We start from the raw sequence: 8,262 nt of genomic DNA on the forward strand, positions 1-8,262 counted from the left end.
CACCCCAGGCCTTCATTGCACTATTGTCTGTGCCCATGGGCATATAAGTTCTTTGGTTAATCTCTCCCCATCCCCCCACCCCAGCTAACCTTTTAAGTCACATAGATAGAGAATTTGGAAGTATAGGGTCCCTCCGTTATGAGTGGGGTGTCTCTGAATGTTGAGTTTGTGATTGATTTTTCTCTGGGATTTTGCTTATTTCTGAGATTTTTGCCCATGAATACCTAACCAGAAAAAAAATGTTAATCATGTTTCTTCATCTGTCAGGAGCACGTGGATGTAGGAACAAGAACAAATAGGCCCTTCGTGTGGAGTTACACTAGCACAAAGACAAAAAGACCAGCAAGCCTCTGGTTAAAAGGGTTCAAGACAACAGAATGTCGTGACTCGAACTAGTGTCTCAGACAGGGCCTGGTGAAAGCCAGTGGGAGGTTATGGGCCTATAAACAAGGGCGTTGTGTATTTGCATGAATTTCATGGGGAAATGTCCATGATAAATGTTATATAACCTACTACACACTGTGAACCCATTTATGCTGGGAAGGATATACTACGCTCTTTAAAGTATTTTGCTTTATTCTGAGTGTGGGATTCTAAGGAAAACATCACTTTCCTGTTTTAGGTGCTCTATCAGTTTGCTAGGGCTGCCATAAATACCAGACTGGGTGACGTAAACAACAGAAACTTATTTCTCAAAATTCTGGGGACTAGAAGTGCAAGATCAAGGTGTCGGCAGGTTTGGGTGTTTTCTGGGTCCTCTCTCCTTACCTTGCAGCCGCTGCCTTCTCTCTGCGGCTCTAACAGGAGTCCCTTAGTCTGTGTGCGTCTGTGTCCTAACCTCCTCCTCTTAGAAAAACACCGGCCAGATTGCACTAGGACTGACCCTACTGGCCTCACTTGGACACAACCATCTCTCCGAAGACTTTGTCTCCAAATGGGGTCACGTCTTGAGATACTAGGATTAGGACTTCAACATATGGATTCCATGGAGGAAGAGAGGGCATAATGCAGCCCATTACATGTACTGTAGATTTTATTTTCGATGAGCTTGCAATCAAGTTGAGGACAAACAGATAAGAACAGTAAAACAGTGACTACTGCAAGGCAGTAAGGAAGGAATGACTGGTGTGATAGGTCTAAGACAGCATAAGTCAATGTGGTTTTGGATAATCAGGGACATACCAGGAAGGAGCTGTGATTAGAACCAGGTCTTGAAGAATTGGCAGTCAGTGGACAGAGGGAAGAAGGTAGAACATTCCAGCTGAGGGGTAATATGAGAATGAGGGTAGGAACAATGGTAGTTGAATGGAGCACTTTTTTTTTCAAATATTTTTATTGATTTCAAAAAGAAAGAGAGAGAGAGAAACATCAATGATGAGAGAGAATTATTGATCGGACGCCTCCTGCATGTTCTCCCCCCCCCCCGACCCCCCAAGGGATCAAACCCACAACCCAGGCATGCGCCCTGACCAGGAATCGAACCATGACCTCCTGGTTCATAGATGGACATTCAACCACTGGGCTTGGTGAGCTTTCTTCATGATGCATGTAGTACTTTATTTTCTCTCTCTCTCTCTCTCTCTCTCTCTCTCTCTCTCTCTCTTTTATGTAGTACTTTTTAAATGCAAAAATAAGGAAAAGAAAAAAATATTTAAAACCATGTATTAAAGGGAAAAATAACTGGCTATGTAACTTGTTGCCCACAGTACAAAGTTGATGTCATTGTCGTAATAAGAAACACGTCTTGTCATGGGAAATTTTTAAAGCCCCACTTCCTGCCTCGGGGTGAAGGGGGAGGACATTGCTTCATCCCGCAGATTCAGGGAAGTGATGCGCACCCTTGGCTCTCGTTCTGAAGTGGAGACAGTGTTTTCTGTTGGCGTCCAGCCTCGAGGAGCCGTGGGACCAGGCTGTGGCCCTGAGGGGACAGGCTCGCTCATGGTGACCTGCTGACCCCCACTCGCTCTGCTCAGGCAGCACAGAGCTGCGGTGACCTGACCTGACCGCGCCCCTGAGGGCTGTGGGAGTCTTCTCAGGTCCGACCTACAGAAATGTTTCTCCTCTGGCTTCCGGATGCCCCGGTCCCTAACGATGAGAACTCTGATGGCATACAGGGGGCTTCACAGTTCAACTCTGACACCCACCTGAGGGGAGTCAACAGAATGAGAGGACGGGGCCGCCACACTAGCACCCATCCCACTGACAGTGTCCACAGGTAGTGATGGGGTGACTCCGCTCCCCGTCAGACTGGCTGACTGCCACACTGTGAAGGACTATCACTGGCCTGCCCCAAGTCCATGGTCCTGCATTCATGACTTATGGTGCCATTGGGTTGGTATTCTCCCCAAACACAAACTTTTCTTTTCCACAGTCTGATCTTTTGGATCCGATGTGTTCTGTACACAATTCTATTTTGTCACATCTGTTCGGCCCAGAACCATCGCTCCATGGAGACCTTGTTCTCTACTGTCCTGGCTCCAAAAGGAATGTTACCTGTCTGGACGCTTGGCCATTGTCATCACTTTCTCACCTTTGAATCCCCAACATCAGTGTCACTGCGACACAATATTGAGAAAATATAAAATAAATCTTTGTAGAACTCTTTTAAATTCTCAGCTCTTTTAAGGCAAATTCTTAATTCCTATACCCATTGAAATCTTTTGCTTCATGCCTGCAAAATGTCTAATGAATTCTCTTTATAAAATTCCAGACAGAGAATACAGGCTTTTTGGTATTAAAAAAAAAAAAAAAAGTCTCTTAAACTCTATGGTCCTCAATATCCTCATCTTTAAAATGAAAGGTCGAAATCATGGCTGGTGTGGTTCAGTTGGTTGGAGCATCATCCTGTACACAGAAGGGCAGCTGGTTCAATTCCCAGTAAGGGCACATGCCCAGGTTGCTAGTTCGATCCCTGGTTGGAGATGTGAGTCGACTGACGGATGTTTTTCTCTCTCACATCGATGTTTCTCTCTGTGTTCCACGCCCCCCTCCCTTCTCTCTAAAATCAATAATAATAAAAAAACTAAACTAAAAAAATAACAAACGCATATCCCAGGATGAGGATTAAAAAATAATAATAATGGTGAAAATAAAATAAAATGAAGGGGTCAAAAAAAAACTAAGCCTCATCTGGTTCTTTGACTTTCTGATTCATTCACAACTTATTTATTCCCTAATCTGTGAGAACCAACCCCAACACCATATATTTGGGATGTTTCTAAAAAAACACATTTATCCATGAGACATAATACATGTCTTAATGAGCTTTTTTTAAAAAAGCATTGCCTCTTTCTAATAAAATCTAAAGAGCTTATTTCAAGTCCTGGTTCTACTACTTTGGACAAGGGGCCGAGGTGGCTCAGCTTCCACAAAACCACTGCCACTTCTCTCAGAAGTGGTTTAAGTATTGAAATACTTATGAGTAAAATGGTTGAGAAGAAAAGAAAGAAACGTTCGGGATTTCTTTTCAAAATAACCCAGAGAGTGACAGTTCAGGTCTATTATAATGAAACGCCCCATGTGCTGAAAATTACTCAAGTTCGGGGTTATTTCTATTGTCACTGTAAGGATAAAATTAGATAAAATGGACAAAACCTCGGAAAGGTTAGAAAGAATCTTTAATATCTTGACCAATGCAGGATCTTTGTAGCAAATCTTGATTGACATATGTGTGCACTAATGTAGGCATCTCCCATGCTTTCTTTTCTTTCCTTTCTTTCTTTTTTTACTCCTCACCAGAGGATATGTTTTTATTAATCTTAGAGAGAGAGAAATAGCAATCAGTTGCCTCTCGTACAAACCCTGACTGGGGATCGAATCCACAACCTATGTATGTGCCCTGACCAAGAATTGAACCCCCAAACTTTTGGAGTATGGGACAATGCCACCCAGCCATGGCTCTTCTGTGCCTTTCTGATATTAGAAACTGGCTAAATAAGGTGATTTTCTCAATGCAATCAATTCTAAATTGAAAAATATTTGTCACCTGGGCAGTATAGCAGGGTTTCACCTCTGAAGAGTAATGTGGATTTCCTGAAGTATGCTCACCTAAATTATCTAATTTAATCTTTGACAGGAAAGGCAGATAGTTGCAACCCCATTTTTCAGATGAGAAAACTGAGATTGAGTATGACTTTTCATTAGGCCAGAACAGTTTCTTAATTGTTCCACATGTACCATGCTCACCAGGATCTTTGAACGAGACGTGTTTGTTTGTTTTTAGCTCTAATCTAGAAGTTTAGAATCGTTAGTCCGATTTTAAACTGGGTTATGCTAGTCCACATCATGTGCACACCTGCGGCTGCCGAAACTGTGGATGGTTGTGCTTTAGAAACAAGCCCTGAAGCCCCAAAGGTCCTTCTTGCTGCTGGGGAAGCAGGTTCAATCCAGGCCAAACTGGAAAATCGTGTTATGACCGTACTTGCTTGTCTGAGATCTAACTTGAGAAAAGGTTAATTGTAAATATTTCCAAAGGAATTTGGTCCTGAAAGAATGTGAACGGTGGGTATAAACAGCCACGCCCTTGGGGAAGCATCCTGTGGCCAGTGTCCAGGCGAGATGGGGAGCATCGAGCCCAGGGAGTTTCCAGGGTGGTGACAGGCCTGTCCTCTTCCCATGAGGCGAGTGGGGACTTCTCCCATTGCGAATGTCCTCAGGACTTCCCCAGGCTCCAGAGGAGGCACCAACGTGGGGATCCCCGGCCGTGGGGACTCCTGAAGGTTCCGTTAGGCTGGGGTTCTTGGCCCAGGCTGCACTTGAGAGTTTACAAAATACTGGTCCCCGAGCCACACCGGGGACAATGAAATCAGCCCGGCAGGAGGTCAGGGTGGCCCAGGCTCAGGGCCACAATCACGCAGAGAAACGGGGGAGTATGGAGGTTTGGGGCTGACACCATTTTCCTTCCCGTCCCTCACTAGCCCTCCTCGGGGTCCCTCCCAGGCCGCCTCTCCACTGGGCATCAGCTCCTGGGCAATGATGAGGAGTCCATTACATGAAAATGTATGAAACTGCTGACCTAGAATGACCACGCTCTCAGGGGCATCGATGTATGACTTCTGTTGCTATAGGACAAAGCCCAGGGAACTGAGCTTTAACTCCCCAAGGACCCCGGGCTCTGGCCGGGCCTCAGTGCCACCTCCTTCACTACGCCCGTGCTTAGGACACATGGCATCGTCCCCAGAAGGCGCCCGCTTCCTCTGCCCCCTGGTCATTATGCCCAGCGCTCCACTTGGCACAGCATGTGCGGCCAGTCCCCCTGGGAGCCGCCTCCTGCAAAACCCCAAAGAAGCAGAGAAGCAGAAGAGAAGCGCATGGGGACACCCAGGGACAGTCTGCTGCTTGACAAGTGACCAGAAGGCAGACTAATCCTGAGAAAGGAATGTGTGCCCGGAGCAAACAGGGGGACAGATTACGATTCAGGAGTAAAATGAGGAAGCGAGTAGACATGCAGCGAAATCCTGCTTCACTGTATGACGAGGAGTCAAAACCAAGCTGCGTGTCCTGTGTGGTTTGAAGCGAAGCTGTAGCCCAGTGAGAGTGCGAGGGCTGAGTCATTTCCTGCTCTCGGCCGGTGCGCTGGCAGCGCTGCCCGAGCGGTGGGCAGGCTCCCCACCACCCCGCGCCTGCTCATACCAGGGCCGCCTCCCTGCGCCCCATCCTCCGGGAAACACACCACGGACGCACAGCAAGGCTGGTGCCCATGGCTTAGCAATCACCCGGGGAAACCAGCACAGTGTCCTTTTTAAGTGGCTGCTTCAAAATGTTTACTAATGAAATCCACCCATGTTTGAGGCCCGATTGCTCATTAAATTGTAGCCAGGCAAGCTAACTTACTTATCAGTGACCCATGAAACAACGGGGGACTCTTAGCTGTGCTGTTTGTAACCTGCCATCAGAGAAGGTGGGCAGGAAAGCGGTGTAACTGTAAATCTATATTCTGTTCTAAGAGCTGGCATGTGACTGATGAATGGCGGCCACGGTCACGGACGAGAACAAACAAGCCATCCTAGGAACACGTTAAACTCACAGAAACTCTCCGAGACCCGACCCGGTGAACCAGCGGCAGCACCAGCCAGGACGCTTTTAGATGAACCTTTTGTGGTAAAAATAATTGGAGGTTGTTCTATTCTTAGAAGTTTGGAAGGAATCTGTTGACATGTGGCTCTAACAAATTACAAACACCCCTGCAGTTTTGTTAGGGAAACACGCTGTCCACTGAGATGGTGGCTCGTGGCTGCTGGGAAACGCTCCCGCAGCCGCTGAATAACCAGCACCGGGACCCGCCTGGCCTCGGACTGTTTTAGAAACGCTGTTTACCTGTGGGCTAAGCCGGCCCTGCAGCCGTCAAGTTCACCTCCATGGTGGCCGTGATGACATCGCAAACTCACGAAGCCCCATCCGTGTGCCCAGGATGGTGCCCGCGGCCTGGTGTATTCTCTCATAAGATTACCATTATCTTCATTTTGCCCACGCGGAATGCGGCGGTGCGGGGGCTGCCGGCTTCACGCCCAGATCTGTCTCTTTCACACGGCTCTGCCCTTCACCACTTCGCTGCCTTGTCTCCCTCTGAAGACTCGTGGGCCGCCGAAGACAAGGTGGCCTGGTGGAGCTATAATGAGAGTGTCGACATATGCAGTTTGGTTGTATTCAAATATCTCTCTAGCACTTTGTAGCACTCAGAAGCATTTTATTTTATTTTATTTTACTTTACTTTTTGGGAGACAGAATAAAATCATCAAAATATGCATTTTGATACAGGAGAGCTTTTCAACTTTGAGGCAAGCAAAGGCTCTTCAGGACACAAGCTCAAATAATCATAAGTTGGTCAGTTGACCTTCATTAAAAAATTCTAAATGTCTTCTCTTCGAAAGGAACCATTAAGAAAATAAAAAGCAATTTGTGTATTGGGAGAGAACTCGAACAACTCAGTAAGAAAACAGTCACCCAGTTAAACATACGGGCCAGTGGTTTGGACAGACACCCTATCGATTCTGATGAGAAATGAGAGGACACTGCGCTGCGCTGCACGGAGAGCAGTGCACTGACACCCAGGGAGGTCCACCGCCCCTCCACCAGCAGCGCCCAAATCAAAGGACTGAGGAGAGCAAGTGGGACCAGGGACGGAGAACAGCCAGAACTCACGCACGTTGCTGCTGGGATCAGAGAATGGAGCGACGGCTTTGGAAACAATTTGGCAGTTTCTTAACAAGATAAATACGCACTTACCGCGTACAAGCCAGCAATTCTAGCGAGGTAGTGACTGAAGAGCAATGAAAACACAGCCGTGCGAAATTTTGTCTGTCAAGGTCCTGTTAGTGTTTATTCCACTTTCCTCGTAAGAGTCCCAACTTGGAAACAACCCAAGTGACCCTCAGCTGGTGAATTAATAAACAAGTTGTGATTCGTCCTTAAATGGAACCTACTCAGAAGTAAAAAGGCGGGGCCTGCTGACCCGTGCAGCACCCAGATGAATCTGAAAAAAGCTGCGCTAAACCAGACACCAGACACAAGCAGGATATGCTAGTCCTCGAACAACCTCCTTTCCATGAAGTTCTACAAAAGGCAAACATAATCTCTCGTGATCTGCATCATCGGTTTTCCTTCTCTACTGGACCTTTCCCACTAGAATAAAACATGTTGTTCTCTCTCTCACTCCCACCCTCATGGTTAAAAAGCTCATCAGTTGTTGCCTAGAGCCAGGCTGGGGAGATCAATGTACAGCAAAGAAAGGGGAGCGTGGCAAGTGTGACATCATAGAAACACTCTACACCTTCATCGTGGTGGTAGTTACATGCACATAAATGTGCCAGACTCATCAAAACACACAAAGTGGATATTTTGAATAGTATATAAATTGTATATAATTACATAACATATAACATGTCATATATATACACATATATATAACTAGAGGCCCGGTGCACAAAAATTTGTGCACTCGGGGGGGGAGGGGGGTCCCCCAGCCCGGCCTGTGCCCTCTCGCAGTCTGGGACCCCTCGGGAGATAACGACCTGCTGGCTTAGGCCTGCTCCCGGGTGGCAGAGGGCAGGCCCAATCCCTAGGTGCAGCCCCTGGTCAGGCTCAGAGCAGGGCCGATTGGGGAGTAGGGGCGCCGCCCCGTCATGCACAGAGCAGGGCGGATCGGGAGGTTGCAATGCCACCCTCAGTCACGCTCAGGGTAGGGCCGATTGGAGGGTTGGGGCACCGCCCCCTGTCACACTCAAGGCAGGGTCGATGGGGAGGTTGCGGCGCCACCCCCTGTCA

Source organism: Myotis brandtii, unplaced genomic scaffold (genome assembly GCF_000412655.1).
Source record: "Myotis brandtii unplaced genomic scaffold, ASM41265v1 scaffold55, whole genome shotgun sequence".
Taxonomy (NCBI): domain Eukaryota; kingdom Metazoa; phylum Chordata; class Mammalia; order Chiroptera; family Vespertilionidae; genus Myotis; species Myotis brandtii.